At 45.4% G+C, this 17,326-nt stretch overlaps 1 protein-coding gene across 1 annotated transcript in view; it reads left to right on the top strand.

The window, feature by feature from the left end:
- The first annotated feature begins 4,579 nt into the window (after positions 1–4,579).
- The window catches only part of LOC147692776 (platelet glycoprotein IX-like), a 43,541-nt gene continuing 30,794 nt past the window's right edge, over positions 4,580–17,326 (top strand). Inside the window, exon 1 of the mRNA XM_086936829.1 lies at positions 4,580–4,719. The gene's annotated coding sequence lies outside the window, so the exon portion shown is untranslated. The remainder of the gene's footprint in view (positions 4,720–17,326) is intronic.

Genomic DNA, 17,326 nt, shown 5'->3' with positions numbered 1-17,326 from the left:
CTGCTGGGCGTTTTTTATCAAGACAGTTAAATAGAGGCCGTTGAACTGAATAAAAAGTCCCTAAGTGGAGGCAGACAAGTCCTAGGGCTGATCTCCAGAGCCCACAAAGTACATACACATATAAGTATATAATAAGTATATACTAAAGTATTTACAAGAGGTCTCGAATGCTCGACCTAAAAAAGAGTATATGGAGGCAGGACAGGAGTACCCTGACCCCCTGGACCTTGTATGGGGTTCCCAAAGTGACCCCCCTGGGGACAAATGTAAACACCTTTTTTGGGTTTCTGAAATCCGGTAGGACTCTTGTGGAAGTCAGCTGGATCCCCTGCTACAGCGTGAGCCCAATGGTAACAAGTAACCGAATAACGGTTTGGCTTTTGTACATTTAATAATGTTTTTTCTGTCTTAAATGGCACAATTATGCGAATCTGGACTTTTGGTCTTTGTGGTGTCTTAGCGTGGACACGTTCTAGTGTTTCTATGCAATGTATCACACTCTACACCCACCCACCACAGACGTCATGGTGTCACATGACGCTGCCAATAAAAGAGGCTGAGCGCACGTGCTCAGGACCTTTCCTACCACTCATTCCTGGTGTCCGTGTCATCCTGGCTGCGCCTACCATGAGGGCCCAGGGCCCATACCTTCAATCATTACAATGGCGACGAGGTCGGTAGTGCAACCCATGCGTGCCACTACCAAACACTGAGGAAAAGGGGGAGAGAGTTGCCCGCCTGAAGGGCATCCCCTGCAGCAAGGCACAGCGCCGAGAAGCCGGTGGGCACGTCGGAGCCCCGCAGTGACCGGGAGCCACCCAGCAAGCCGACCGGAGCCCACCCGCGTCGACCGCCACCAACGAGTGCCACCAAGCAACAGCGGACCGCCCAGAGCCCACCTGCGACGGCCGCGTGGCTGATACCCCCATCGGAGAGGTGCACGGGCCGGGCGGAGCCCACCCGCCACGACCGCGACAACGCGTCAGGCCCGCCGGCCGAAGGTGAGCCCCAGGGGCGGAATGACTTTAATAAACTGTGCCCAAGTATAAGCAGGACCAGCGGAGCCTACCCACGGCCTGCCCGAGCCGTCCCCTGCCCCCGCCGCGTGTGTGCTTAGAAGCGGCGGGGCACAGAGACTGAAGACGGCGTGAGAGAGTGCATGAGACCCGCAACTAACTGAATCAACGAGGGGGAGGGAGCGGAGTAGCTAACCGCCTCCCGATCCCCCTCGCAGTGTGACCCGGGCCAGCGGAGCCCACCCGTGGCCCGCCGGTAGCGCCCCAGCAAAAGGAAGTCTCAGCAGCACCAGCGGAGCCCACCCGCGGCCTGCCGGCGACACCCCAGCGTGTGAGGACACTGCAGAGCCAGCGGAGCCCACCCGCGGCCCGCAACAAGCATGGCAGGTCTCCGCCGCGCAGCGTGAGCAAAGAGAAGCTGCTGCGGCGGGAGACCGGCGAAAGTGGGTCCAGCGGAACGCTACAGTCAGAAGACAGAACCGGCGGAGCCCAACCGCGGCCTGCCTCTAGCGTCCCCCGCCAGGGAGGAGTGACCGGAGCGACGTGCTCCCCAGCCGGAGTGAAGCAACCTCTCCCCCGCCCGCGGAGCACTGCCGAGGCGGCTGCGGACGGAGGGGAGAGAGCGAGGGAGAATCAAGCGTCTGCAGGCGGCCGCACCGCTAGATTAGAAGGCGCCCCCCTCCTCGTGTGCTCCGCGTGAGGAGCAGAGGCAGGGGAGTAGCAGCGTCTGCAAGCTGCCGGCGCCGCCGTCATCAGAAGAGCCCCCTCCTTGTGTGCTCCGGGAGGGGTAAAGGCTGGCAAAGCGGTCAACACAGCCACAAGTTTAAAATAAGCCCCACTGTGACATGTGCAATAATAGTAGTGCCGGTGCACCCGGCAAGAACAGTGTATTAACCCCATGTGCACAGGAATGTTAGAATGCTCACCCACATGGAAAGGCTATCCTGCCTCCCAGGAACAAGGACAATCAATTCACACTAGAGCCTGTGCCTTTCCGCCCACAAAAAGTAGACAAAAGCAAAGAAAAGCAACTCACCAGATACAGCAGCAGCTCCAACCCCCCGCGCACTGAAGCAGTAGAGTGCACACCCGGGAAGACAATTCAGGCTGCTAAAAGATCCAGCAACACTGCCACCCAGTGGCCAAAAGCATTACTGTTCCAACATCTTCCAGCACAGAAACAAGCACTGCTCAACGCAAAAGAAGTTAGCACCATCTAGAAGCAACAGACGGAGTAGCGCCTCAAGGGAAAGCATCTTAACGCACGAATCCAGAAAGCGCGCGCTGCGCAGAAGACACCCACACGCACCAGCAAGGAGTCGGCGGCTGCCACTTCCGAAGCGACGGGGGAGGAGGCACTAAGGTCTCACGTAACATCAACACCTCACCAAGCATCCAAGCAAGGACAAAACGTAGGGAGAAAACGACTGCCAAGCACTGGAGGAACGATCAGGGAATAAGACTGCCGAGATCAGAAGACGGAGAGGGCAGTGACTCCTAGTGGCCACAGGAGATCACCGCAGCATCAACTACTCCCGCCTACGGTTCGAGGCAGCAAACTTCTGACGCCAGCCAAAGCAGCAAGTACCCGACGGTCCAAAGCAGCAAAGTACTGGACGTCAGCCAAAGCAACAAGAAAACGACGCCAGCCAAAGCTGCAAATACCGACGACACGCAACAAGTGTCCGAGAAGCCTTGAAAAGTACGGGCGCAGACAACGCGCCACGTGGCAAGGCACTGCCCCCACGAGATGGAAGAAGGGCACAGGTAACGCCACAGTGCAGAACAGTTACCGAAGAAGACCACTAAGCGTGGCACACTGCCCCCACGAGATGGAAGAAGGGCACAGGTAACGCCACAGTGCAGAACAGTTACCGAAGAAGACCACTAAGCGTGGCACCCCCAGAAGTCTAGGTCCCTGAACACCATCTCACGAACGTCACCAACAAGAATTTAGAGTTGAAGGTTCGCGACACCAACTCAGGAAGCTGAGAAAGAAGGAGGAAGTGTTCCAGTTGGGGACAAACCAGGATCACACATGCAGCGGGCGCGCCCTGCATGGAGGAGCCAGGTCAGGAGAGAAGATGCAAGATCGGACCTAGTGATGTCGCGAAAAAGTAAGGAAGAAGAGGAGAGAGCTGTGTGGCACGTCTGCCACTGCGAAAAGAAAGGAAGAAGAGGAGAGAGCTGTGTGGCACGTCTGCCACTGAGAAAAGAAAGGAAGAAAAGGAGAGATCTGCGTGGCACGTTTGCCACCGTGAAAAGAAAGGAAGAAGAGGAGAGAGCTGTGTGGCACGTCTGCCACTGCGAAAAGAAAGGAAGAAGAGGAGAGAGCTGTGTGGCACGTCTGCCACTGAGAAAAGAAAGGAAGAAAAGGAGAGATCTGCGTGGCACGTTTGCCACCGTGCAAAGAAAGGATGAAAAGGAGAGACAGGTGGCAACCCTGCCACTGTTAGAGCGGAAGGAAGAATATCCACGTGGCCGTTGCCACAGTTAAGAATGGAAGGAAGTTATTCCATGTGGCCGTTGCCACAGTTGAAGAGCAGAAAAGAAGTACATCCACGTGGCCGTTGCCACAGTTAGGAGTGAAGAAGATGTCAGTGCAAAATAGGTCCCCACTGTTAGTCCGAGGCCGAACTGGTACGTAACCATCCATGTCACGGCGAGCTGCAAGAACTCCAACCGCACCCGTCACCACGGAAGCCAACAACACAAGGACTGTGAGGTAAAAGGGGCTACCCAGTCGTTTACAGACTGTATCCATCTAGCACCAACACCCTGTGCTAAAGCGGACAAAAGTTCCCCGAAACAGACTGAACTCTATCTGTCCATTTCCTAGCAGCGGCGGATAGAAAAGCTTGGCGGAACTGAACACTTCACTGCCTCCTGAGATATGTTATTTTCTACAAATGTAAACTCTGAGGTTGAGTCTTTTCATAGATTAAAAGGGGGAGTGATGTGGTGTCTTAGCGTGGACCTTCAATCATTACAGTCTTCACTGGCAAAGCCAGAGAGTGAGATCTATTGACTTATATACTCTAGATTTATAGTAAGGGGGAAAAAACAACACAGAGTATAGTTTTTGTACTTTTCCTTCAAGATGACCCTCTACAGCCACTTGGAAATATTTCGTTGACTTGGAAAAGTTTACATGGCATGTATTTATTAAGGCAAATTAACACAAATTTGCACGCACAGTGTTCTTTGATAAAATAATTCTCTGAGACGCTAGGTTACAAAAATGTATCATTTACATCAGGGACATTTGCCTTGTTCAGTTTCGGCTCACGCTGCCTGCGCGTTGAACGGCCCCGGGGAGGCTTCTTCGAGTTGATGACGAGGAGAAGTCCTGACGCGCTATTTAAAAAGTCGTTATCTGTTGAGACCAGAGTGTTTCCTCTCGTCACGTGCCCATGTCGCAGTTGGAATAGCCAACCACAAGCGAGAAGACCAGGTGCAGGAGCCCACGATCGCCGCTCTTATCAATGCTGGCAGAATCAATGAAAACAGCAGGCCACGTCAGCCGCACCAAGCGCGACCTGTAGACCAGGCTATTATTATTTTTTAAACAGAAGCTGCCGCGGGCCGTCCTCTTTCCGACCATTACAGGAGCTGCACGTGCACAGCTTACCTGCTGCCAGGCTTCCAAGAAGCATGCCCGGACGTACACCGCCAGAGAGTCAGCTATCTCTCCAAGCTAAAGGTATGGATGTGCTGTTTTTTGTTCCTTTTTTCACCAGCTTCCTGGTAGAACAGGTGAATATTAACTACACAGGCCAGGTTTGCTAAATTCACTTTAGGAAGGGGTTTCAAAATCTGTGTACTTTGAAGACAACGTGCCCCTTGTCATGACAGTAACCCTTTATTCAGTTGTGGGATTTTATTAGCCAATGCGTTTTTTTTTTTATTCTGAGCCTCGTAGGTTCGCATTTTCCATTATAAGCAGGCCCATTGCAATTATGCGATTATGGGGCCGTGGAATTTTCCGCATAACTATGGATTTGCCACAGAATTCATCTGCTGCATAATCTGAAGTATTAAACAAAAAAATCCTGATATTTTGTTCTTAGCTCACATGGATCAAAGTAACTAAAACTTCACACTACTCGTGATGCCGAACAGTGGAGGCCTCTGTGCAAAGATGACCTAGTTACTATTCAGGTGTTTATTCCTTTATGTGGGTGTTAAACTGATACTGATGAGGTGAAACGTTTACTCAAACAGTGCTCAGATGTGTACAAATGATACAATTATGAAGAAATACTATCACAAAATGTGCAGCATTACATGGAATAATTTTTCTTTTCTTGCCACATAATTAAGTCAAACCTGCCTCATAATCTAGCCCTCGCCGTGTATTTCCGGTATCCCTGATTATAAGTAACATGCAGGGCTGGATTAACCATTATTCAATATAAACACATGTTTAGGGTATCAAGGGAAGGGGGCACCACAGAAAGTTTCTATTGCTGGATTTATCATGGACCATATGGTGCAAATGGTACAGCTGAACCTATAAAAAAAATTGGGAGAATACAAAAATAAGCATTACAGTAAGTTTTGTTTCATTTCAAAAATCACAATTTTATTTTACTGTTTATTATTGTTTATATTTTGAATTGGATATATGTGGGGGCACCAACATCTTTTAAGTGCTTAGGGCTGCTAAAGGTCTTAATCCTGGTAAGATGCTGCATGTCTCATGTTGTAAAGTAGTTTTGGTAGAAAACAAAACTGTCTGAAGGCTAAACTCTCTTGGTTCAATGAGTAAGTAGATAATCCAAATCAATTTTGTTTTCTTTGCATTCTGGTACTTATAACCGTAAATCCAAAATAGGATAAATAGCACTACAAGTACCAAGATGCAAAGATAAAACCTGCCCCTGCTACTGGGAAATTGGTGACCCTCCCCATGACACGGAACAAATAGAAGCTAACAGGTAGGTTCATCAAAGACCCATTTTGCGAGTCTTTAATAGCGATTCATAAGGAATCGCTATTACAGACTCGCAAAACGGGATTCATGTAGGAATCGCAAAATAAATTGCAATTCCTACACATTCCTTATTTGCGATTAGCAATTAGCTAATCGCAAATAAGATAGCGATTTCAAGGGTGCCAGGGGTGTCCAAAGGACACCCTGTAGCACCCCTGAAAAGCAAATTTAAACAGGTGTTGCGCACACACATGTCCAAAGGACATGTGTGTGTGTAACGTGCAAAAGAGAAAAATGCGCTAAAGTGCTTTTTCCTATTTTTTCGCTATTTACCACGAAGTCAGACTTCGTGGTAAATAGCGACCAAATATTGCGAATTCGCAATTTACAATTGGTTCATGAATTGCATTTAAGGAATCTCTAATAGAGATTCCTTAAATCCAATTCCTCACAAATATGCGATTTTGCAAATAGCGATTTTTGCATTTGGGATGATGAATCCCAAATGCAAAAATCGCACTCGCAAAGGGCCAGATTCTCAGAATCTGTCCCTTTGCGAGCGCAATTCAGCTTGATGAATCGGGCTGTATGTGATCTGTGCATGTAGGATACACAGTAGAAAAGCCATTTTATATTCATACTAGCAGCCCGTCCCGAAGTTGTCCGAGAGCAATCATGGCTCAGGGCCCCCGCCCGCCCTGACGTTGTGCAGTATTATGCCTCTATGTTTACTTGCTTTTGAAGCTGTCCACTTCACTTTTTCCTCTTGTAATGCCCCGTTTGGTACCTTCTACCGATTGTCATTTTAGCTTTAAGCTGACCGCTCCACTTTGTACGCTTTTGTAACCTGCACACGTTTCTTTTTTCGTTTGGTACCTGTGGCTCGCTCACCGCTCCTCTCCGCCGCCGCTCCTCCCTCACGTTTGCTTTGCTCACTGCTTACTTGGTGCCCTACCTCATCCGCCGCTCACCGCTCCTCCCCGCTGCCGTTCCTCAGTGCCTGCCCGCCGATCCTCCATGCCTGTCCCCCGCTCATGTCCGCTGCTCCTCCGCTCGTCACTGCTCCTCCACGCGCTGATCTCCGCCGCTCCTTGTCACTGCTCCTCCCCACGCGGATCTCCGCCGCTCCTCCCCGCGCTGATCTCCACCGCTCCTCGAACTCGTGTAAGCCGCTCCTGATGTAAGCACGCACGTCGCAGCCGGCGCTACTTTGAAGTGACTACTTTTTTTTTATAACTTATAGTTTTTTAAATAACTTATTTATTTTTAATTTATATAGCCTATGTCAATCTGCACACCCTGAGGATTACAATGATGTATCGGGTGTGTGGATTGGCGCTGTGGTTCCCGAGTTTACCCGCCTCAAAGCCTCAAAGTTCTTCCTTTATAATAGTAGTATAGATATCATGAATCTATGTCAGGGCAATTTCCGGAAAGGTTGGGGTACAGACAATAGCTCTCACTCCAACAGCTCAATAATACTGGTCTTCAGTTCTGACACTGAAATACAGGCTAAGCCTCCTTTAGTGAATTGAAGTGCACAGTATATTGTATGATTACCGCAGGGGGCAGGTGATACCAGATAAATCGAGGGAAGAATAACACTCAGGCCTTTCCAATGAGGATCTCTCAAGAAGTCTGTGCTATTTGCATGACATATATGTACCAGTAAATAAACAAATGTGGAATTTCCAATAACACCACGTTAAAATGAGGAATGATTTTACGTCTGGAGGAGATGCCGTGTAGTGTGTAGTATAGTACAGTGAGTATAGTGAGTAATGTCTGAGTTGTAGACAGAAAAGGTATAAGTTCTAAACCTAGTTGCCTGCGTTCCAAGCTGGTGTTGCCCTGGACAAAGCAATTTCATTCTTTAACATTTGCTAACATGGGAATCATTTAGAATGTACACCAGAGTTAAGCACTTGATGAAAACTGGACATATTTCCTTTTGTCATTGTTTCACAAAGCAAATTCAAGGTATAGAGACAGGGCATGATTTTTTTCTATGCATGACTTTGGTTTGTTTTCTCAATCAGCCGTTCTACTCCGTTGATTATTTTTGTGTCTCAACTACAGCCAGCTTTAGCAGTCTGTTGGCAGACATATGGTTTTCAATACATAACAGACATTTACGGGCACATGCATCAAGCGATTTTGGAATCGCAAACAGTGCGAATCGCAAAATTCGACCGTTTGCGATTCCAAAATCACTTTTTGGGATGCATCATTCATTTCTCATTTATCGCAATTTAAGAAATCGCAAATTTTGCGATATCTTAAATGCTATGCATGAATTTTTTTTTGTTGCGAATTCGCAATTTTAAAGGGAAAAATTACCATGAAGTACACCTTCATGGTAATTTGCGAAAAGTTTCAAAAATGCAAATAAATGCATTTTTGAAACTTACATTTTACACACACACATGCCCTTGAGACATGTGTGTGAGTAAAATGTACTTACTTGACATTTCAGGGGTGCAGGGGGGGTCCTTTGGACCCTCCCTGCACCCTTGAAATTGCATGCTCATATTGCGATTTCTTAATTGCGAATTCGCAAAATGAGAATGCCTTCCCATTGATTCCTATGGGCCTCTAGGCCCATAGGAATCAATGTAAAGCGATTCCTTATTTGCGATTCGCAATTAAGGAATCGCAAATAAGGAAAATTAAGATATCGCAAAAACTTTTGTGATTTCTTGATGCATAGGAATTTGCGATTCCTAAATTGCGATTCCTTAATTTTCGCAATTTAGGAATCGCAAATTCCTACAATGATGCATGTGGCTGCTCGAGTGGACTTTGCATCAGCTCCACATTGATGCTTGGATGGCTTTGTTATCTGTTTCAGTTTTTTACTCTTGATTTGATGGATTTCCATCCTCGTCTTCAATTTGTCCAACCCAGGCGATTTTGGTTGCACGGTGTTCTGATTTGTTGAGTTGAATCCTTCCTGTGCTCGGTTGAAGGTTTTCTTTTTCAAGAGTTCTCTTTAACCAAGACATTTTGATTTCACAAAAATTATTTGCAAGGTCAATGGAATTTTGCAATTGTGCAGCCATGACGTTTTTCGCATAATTATGGATAGCCTGTTGCATAATCTGCAGATTCTACCCAAAAAATTGCCTCTAGCTCAAACAGTAAAGAACTTACTAAAAATGCAGAGACGTGTGTTGCTGCACAGTGGAAGGTTCTTCGTGAAAGTAGACTGGTCACCTTTCTGTTGCTTATTGCTATATTTAGGTGTTAACTGGTCACCTGATTTGCAACCTATGCACAGATAGTGTTAACAAATGTGAAAATTACAATATAATGAAGTAATATTGTCACAAAATGACTTTTCTGGACGCATAATTTAGTCAACACTTCCACATAATTTGGCCCTCCCCTGACGCATAATTCCAGTGGCCCTCATTATAAATATATATTTTACTGACTTATTATAGGGACTTTCTGCCATCCCTCTTTCTCCATCCATTGGTCTGTTGTTGTGTCATTCACATTTTCTTCCACATTCAACAGCACAGCTTGGGGCACTGGGCTTTCTCTCTTCTGCCACTGCCAAATTTCACTTTGACTGACAGCATTCTGCTCTTTTACAAGGAGAACATCCACACAAAAACACAAGGAGCACATCCACAAAAGGTATTTCTTTACTGTAAGAATTTTTTTTGAGGCCCTAATAATATTTAATCAATGTTTTGTTTTAAATTTGGCAAAGACCAGACAGCTCCTCCATCAATAACGTTTTACAAAAACCGTGACAAAACAAACAAGTATCAACAAAGCCAAAATGCTGGCAGCAAATCTCAGATCTATTGACTTTGCCAATGCTTATTATCTTTTGCTGTCAGCACTCTAAGGGAATGCAGATGTTTCCACTGTCCACTTGTTCCTTTGCCCTCTCCCTTTTCTCGAATGTATTTATTGTTTTACGAGGGGTCTCTCACTAATGTGCAACAAGGTTTCTTGCTTCATTGTTTGCACTTGTGCAAAATTGTTTTTATTTTTATTTTGAGTTTTAGTTTACTGTTCTAACATTGCCTTCTGCTATGTTAAATTGGAAAATCTAAAATCAGCACCATGGGTCATGACACATGCCTGCACATCAGACTACTTAGAAAGCGTTTTCTTTAAAGGAACACCCAGATTGCCAATATTTGTGTGCATGCGTCTTGATGCATGTGTTCACATTTGAATGCCTCAAAGCATTGGTAAAAAAAACAGCTCAGCGTCTTAGAGCAAACACATAGTGGCTTTACTATGCTTGTTTGTAATGCAGGCCATACGTCTGTGTGCACTGCTTATGTCTATCTTGTTGGCGTCAAGAAAGATGCGTATGTTGGTGCGATGTCGAGTTTTGGTAGCACCCATCCAATATTTTAAAGGGAAAGACATTTTTGGGTTCCCTCATAACACATACAATACACCCTGTTTTTGCCTTTCAAAACAAGCTATTCTGTTCATTCCCAAAGTAGTGCCATAGTAACATATGTATTATGGTACTGGCTGCATAAAGACCTACTGACACATGATGCAGTTGAAGGTCGTCCTTTACTCAGGCACTCGCTTTTATTTAGCCCTTAAGAATACAGACACGAGCAAATCCTGCTCAGAGACAATATAAAAGAAAGAATGAGTGGATAAATGAATACAGCACCCAGTCACAACACTGAAAGTTCAGATGAAGAACAGCAGAACAAACACCTAATCAGCAAAATTCAAGCACAATATCACCTCTGTGTAGTAACAGTGAGTGCCCCTTAGTGGTAGGGGATCACCTCGTTCCAGGTCATCATGGACACAGTCTACAATCCAGAACATTTGACCAACAGATCATGTTGTTCATTAGTTCAGAGTAATCAAAAAGAACTACAGCACCTAGAATGCAGCAAGCTACCAAACTAATGCCCAGGACTGGAAACATTGGGCCGATTCACAAAGGTAAACTGAGACAAAAGTCTAACTTTACAACTTTCGGTATTCACAAAGGTAGGGTGACCAGATTCTCAAAACAAAAAACGGGGACAGGTCATAGATATAGAAGTAGGACAACGGTTTGCAGTAACCATCGACATAAAAGTAGGACTATTTGACAGGTGTCATAGACATAGAAAAGGGACTACAATGACAGCTCCCTCCACAGACCGAGTGGGCACTGGCTAATGCAGAACCTGTAGGTTGCAAAGGAAACGCACACTGAGCAGGACCCTGGGTGTACATACATCTGTGAAGGAAGCTTACAGTGCCACTGTCTGTGCTGAGCCTGTTCTGTATAAGAGAAACTCGTACTGCCACTGCACATGCTGCCAGGCAAGTGTGCATGTGTGTGACGCTTGCATTGGTGCTGCGTGCATTATACCTGCCTCTACAAGACAGGTGTTTGCCCTATCACTGCCTGTTCTTTCGCTGGTGTGTGTATGTGGTGTATTACAGCCTGAGTGGAACAAATTTAGCGGTGGTGGTATCCGCGCAGTTCTCACAAATGCACCTCAGGTGATGGGGTTTAGTGGATTTGTCACCTGTAGGATTAAGAAGACCTGTGTTGTTATCCTGGCTGTCCTCACTTGACCGGATTGTGGGATCCTACACATGACTTGCTCGTATGTACTTTTCAAGAAAAGGGCAGGATGTAAGCAGGCACAACGTTTGAAAATAAGCATGATGGAAATTATACAAGATGCAATCTAATTCCTCGCTGCATACTTTGGAAGCAGAAGACTGGCGCTGACAAATGTAACTTAATTTCCTTTTCTGTGCCTCAGTTCACAATGTGGGCTACTCGAGAACATTAATTAATTAATTCAAGAGGTTTACACTGCATGTCACATAGGGAATTCATGGGTGTTCCATATACAGGATATGTAAGAAAGAAAGCCAGTTTGTCTTGGTGTCACAGAATGTGCACTCATCAACTTGCAGGGTGTTCTCCATACAGGTGTATGCCTCGGCTAAAGAGTGTCCCCACCGGTGAATCCCTCATGCATTATAATAATGTGCAGATAAATTCCTCAGGTGGCAACCATGTTTAGGTTGAATCTGTACAGTACGATGTTGGTAAATGTTCAAAGGAAGGTGCACAAAACTTTATAAGGAGCATCAGTTTACAACACTTTTTTTAGAGCGCTTCAAATAATAATTTTATTCAGTTCAACCAGATCAAAGTCATTTGTGGGGCTGCAGAAAACCTCACTGAACATCCCTGACAAAATGGTCAATTAAGCTGAGCAAGTTTCCGTTTTAAAGGAGAATATTAGTGTACTCAGTAGCGGCCTGCTGTTTGAAGGATTATATTAAAAAAAATGCAACACCCACTCGTTCCAGTAAATTAAATCTTACTTTTTTCATCCTAAAAACAGACAATGGCTGAGCAGGGTATTTACAGGTTTGACTAGACATTTGTCGATTTCCCCCTCACACGCAGTGCAAACGGAGCATGCGGGCAACCGGACCAACGAAAAACCGAGACATTTGTGTGTTTAACCCGGACACTGTTCGAAAACGGGACATTTGACTCATTTGGAGAAAAGTGTCGGGACACAGGGACACTTCTCCAAAAACTGGGACCGCCCGGGGAAAACCGGGACATCTGGTCACCCTACCAAAGGGCATTTAGGAATAGTAAAGTTAGACTTTTGTCTCAGTTTAAGTTTTGGTTTAAGTTAGACTTAAGACCAAAACTGAAGTTTAACCAAGACAAAAGTCTAACTTTACTACTCCTAAATGCCCTTTGTGAATACCAAAAGTCGTAAAGCTAGATTTTCGTCTCAGTTTACCTTTGTGAATCGGGCCCAATGTGTGTAATGACCTGAAGGGAGGTGGGCTCTGCACTCAGTGTTTTTGGTGTGCATGTTACTGCTTCAGAGTACTTAGGTTTGGTAATATGACCCTGAAGGAGATAACAATTTCTACAGTTCAATCATAGGGCTTGTGTCTGCTTTGAATGGGGGATCTGAGTCACAAGTGTTGGATTATGGTTGGTTTGGTGTTGTGTAAAAGAGGTTCAGTATGACATCTATATCATACAGCATGAATTGAAGTGTATTGTACCTACAGGGCTTTCCTACCCCCGGAAGGCCCAGAAAGTACTTGACAGGTGGTCGGGTAAGTCAGTACTCCATTTGCTGTGCATGGTTGGACGATGTTTCCTAAGGTGTCTTTTATGAGAAGAGTGGTTTGATGTCATGCGTGAGGCCCAAAGATGTACTCCCAACTTGCTGCAGCTTGCTGCATCAATATGTAGCTTTGTCTTACGTATGATGAACTATATGAAAGGGGTGTGAGGCATTGTGTTGTACACACCATATGCAAAATAAATGACTTGTTTTTCATGGAGTTGTATAATCATGATTTTGAGAAAAGTCAGTTGTTTTTTGTTTTTATAAAGTATAAAACAGCTGTTGAAGGTCTTTACTGTATTTTGTTACTCATTCCAAATGTGCACACCTGAACAGAAGTGTAGCTCTGCCTCTCCAGTACGAAATTCTGTAAAATGGAGAATGTTATGAGTAGTGGAATTCAGGATTTGTTTTTTTCTGCTGTGACTGTACAGTTTTTGTTTCACTGTAAGAAGATGGCTGGAGTCCTGCTGATTGCCTGGATCTAGGCAACAAGTGGCCTGGAGCCTCTTCTGGCATTTTTATAATGGTGTTCTTTATTGAACGGGATTAGATGCAAGTCTATTGCAGTGCCAGAGTCAATGATGACTTGAGGTTCATGGACCGTCATAAATAGCATACTATAGGTGATGTAAGTGGTTGTTTGAATGGTTGTGCAGACCCAATCCAGACTGTAAATGGGCAGGAAAATATTGCTGCATTCAAAGGTGATAAAGAATGAGGTACAGATATTTAGATCTCAGTGTAACTGATGGGTCTCTGTCGTCCATGAGTTCCTTTGATGGCTTTATCTTGTGGTGTTAAGCTGGTCACATAATAGGTGGCATATCTGAATCATCAGTGGAACATTGTGCCATGGTGCAGACTCAGGTCTCACCTCAGTCGTGTGGAGTGTGTGGTGGTGAAGGTTGTCCTAGTCCTATGTTCTTAAGATGCGCGGTCTTGTGGAATCTAAACCGGTGTGTGCAGTATATGATCTACAGCGGTGGGTTTGGATGCCCTTGGTAAGTGGTGTGGATGTGATATCGTTCAGGCCCTACAAAATGAGTATAGTGGAGTCAAACTCTAAGTTGTATACTGCACTTTTTGTGACAATGTATTGCATGTTCTGCAGGCTCCTAGGATCCATCTTTGTCCATGGTAATTTTAATGGATAAGTCAGGAGTACACAGTATTTGTTTTTACAGTTAGGGTGACAGGCACCCCTGTATGATTTGCAGGCATATTGCTTTGACTTTGTTCAAAGATAGACAGCCACAAGAGGTTGCCGCATGTCTGATGGATCTGCAATACTGGCACATGGATTCATCTATGTGATTAATTCTTCCAAGTACGGGTTCTATAGTGTTAGTCAAGAAAATAACTCAGGGATGGTGTGATGATAGGGTGAGTTGGTTGCAGTACTGTGCGAATTGTTACATTGCAGATACTGGTTTTGCTTGGGTGCTTTTGATTTAAGTGGTTTCATCAATGGCATGAAGGAATGGAAAGATGGGTGGTGGTTCAATACCCCTCTTTGACCTGAGTGCCTTGTCCAATTAGTAAATGCCTATGCAGATGTATTTAATCTTTCTATGTAGTGCCAGTTTTTTTGGGCAGCACCACATAACCAGTCATGCAAGGTTCCATAACCCATAGATGAGATCCAGTAAGGCAGCTGCTGTGCAATATTCACTCACAAGCAGAACTGAGTTAGTATAGGTAGCAGCAGTACAAGATTCCCGCAGATACAATTCTTGCATTTATGAGTGGGAAACTAAGTGGGATGTTTATGAACGGCTAGCTCCAGTTTCTTCATGTTGGTCATCAGAGTGTGGCGGTGACATAGATTATGTAGGGAGGGGTTATCTATTCCCAGTCCCAGTCATTTAAGTTGCATGGTATGACTGGCAACCGAGACCCCAACTTAATGAGAGTGAAACACACGGAACATTTATGAGTCTCTTATAATGAAACATAAATTCAGGTGAAAGTGTAGATAGGAACTATGATTGGAGATGTGCTGCTCTGAAAACCCAGTGCAAATAAGGAGGCATAGCAGGTGCCATTGCTGGAAGCTTCTCTCCCCAAACCTTTCAGCACGATGTGGTGTAGTCAGATCCCATTTCTGGTCAACCTGCTCTACATGCAGCTCAATGCGGATAAGTTTAGAGCCCTTACACTGAATGTGGATGCACCCATTCTTGGGCATCTCCTTTACCAGATGGTCATGATGAGTGTAGTGGGGTAGGTGGCAGTGCCTCAGGAATTCAACCCTGAAGTTCACTTTGGTTTAGGGTAAGAGCAACACCTGGAGATTTCCTGGACCCACAAGTCAGGGCAAATGGGTCTGGGGGATGGTGTTCTGCTTGCGAACCCTTGACTTTGAGCCTCAAAGAAAGTTAGGATCATATCAAAGGTTATGTCATGGGGCTTTCTGCATTTACTGCTCAATGTGGATATTGTGAATTTAGGGCCCACCTTTCCTTATTCAATGTGAAAAAAGAGCAAAGCCCGGTTCCTCAGAACTTTAACATCTTCATTGGTTTTGGGGCCATTTCTTGTTTCCTCTTGCCCATAAACCTCAATATATATTGAGGAGAACGCAGGGATCCTACCAAGGGCCATTATACCCTTGAATCTCTTTTTGGGTGGGGAAGACAAAGACCATACCTGGAGCCTTCTTCTTTTACAGCTTAAAGGGAATGAAGGTAACAACTTTGCCTAGTGGTTTCCAGTCCCCCCAGCCCCATGCAGATGAGGATGTGAACCATGTTATTGGACTACCAGACTGTCAAACTCTACTTGAATTATTAGATAGACATCTAACTTTCAGGCACCATGTGAGTGGGGCAGTAGGATGTGTCACGGTCCCAGGCCTCCTGGTGTTAATGTTTGGGGAAGATTCAAGGCTGGTTGCATGCCCCCGCAGGCCATAGTGGAAACAAGGTGCCTAGGAGCAGTAGGATGCAATTAATTAATTTCCTTTGATAATCCTCCAGCAAAGGTGAAGCTGCAGGTTTACTTTGGATAGCGTCCGAGTAGGGGTTGAATCCTTTAGGGCTAATGGGTGGGCAAGTGCCATGACTAGGTTACATTAAATACAACAGTGGCAGTAGTGAGAGTACTCTGCGTGCATGTTCCTTTGGTTCTCTAATGTTGCAGAACGGAGATGGCCTAGCATGACTGGACAACTGTGTAAGGATTCAAAAAGCAATGAAATGGTGGTCACGGATTGCAATGGTAGAGCGTGGCTACAAATGTGCACAGAGTTTATGTTTGTAATTGGCCAGGTAGATAGATGGGCATGCCTGAAGGCTGCTTTGGTTTGGGCACACCAGATGAATGAATGAGTTGGTGAGTAAATTGGGTTGAAGTGCAGAAAGTGCCTATGGTGCTTCCATTGGGAAGCATTTGCCTCAGAAGCGTTCCATGGGGAAGGAACTGAGGATCTGAGGAGAATGACTATTCCAGAAGACGGAGTTAGCATAGCCCTATATGAAGACAGAGGAGGATAGTGAGTGGGAAAATGCTCTGTCCAACTAGGGATACCAACCCTGTTGGTGTTTCTGAGCATTGAGTAGTCCCCTGTCTAAGTCCTAGGTTCATGCTAACCCCAAGCTTTAGCTGACAGGACCTGATCTTTTATATCCTCTATTGGTTCCTTAAGAGAGAGAGAATCAGAGGTCCCTCTAGATTGTGGACTTACGGAAACTTTACTGTACACCCATGATAATACCATTTGTTTCCTTTGTGCCAAGTAGGTGTTCCAAACTGGACAACCCACAAGGGGAGGGAGGTGGTCAGTGAAGCAAGGGGACCATGCCATGACCAATAATTAAGTAGATCCAGGTGTTGTTTAAATACCCCTATTCCATTCCCTCTTGATATGTGACTAGAAACCCACATATATTTTAATTACATACAAGAACAGTGCAGAGTGCAAAATGTGCCATTTGAAAATTGTCCAAGTTTAAACTTAGGTGTCACTTATCAGTTGAAGGTTTTAGGGCGTCCGCCAGAACAGTCCAGGCTCTTGGTACCTCTACCTCATTTAGAAGCAAGTGAAGGTTGAATTATTGACGTTGAAGCACAACCAGCCTTGCCGCCTGATTCTATCCAGTGCATAACCACCATCTGATGATGTGATCAGAGGATGCGGTCTCACAGCTAGACTGTCCACCTTGGACCTGGGAAACTAAGGTTCGAGCCTCGGGTCGATCCACATCCTGTGATTCTGAGCAAATCACTTAATCTCCCCATTCCTACCAAAACAA

The sequence above is a fragment of the Lissotriton vulgaris genome, chromosome 9 (assembly GCF_964263255.1).
Source record: "Lissotriton vulgaris chromosome 9, aLisVul1.2, whole genome shotgun sequence".
Lineage (NCBI taxonomy): Eukaryota > Metazoa > Chordata > Amphibia > Caudata > Salamandridae > Lissotriton > Lissotriton vulgaris.
This window is presented reverse-complemented; position numbering and strand designations above follow the sequence as displayed.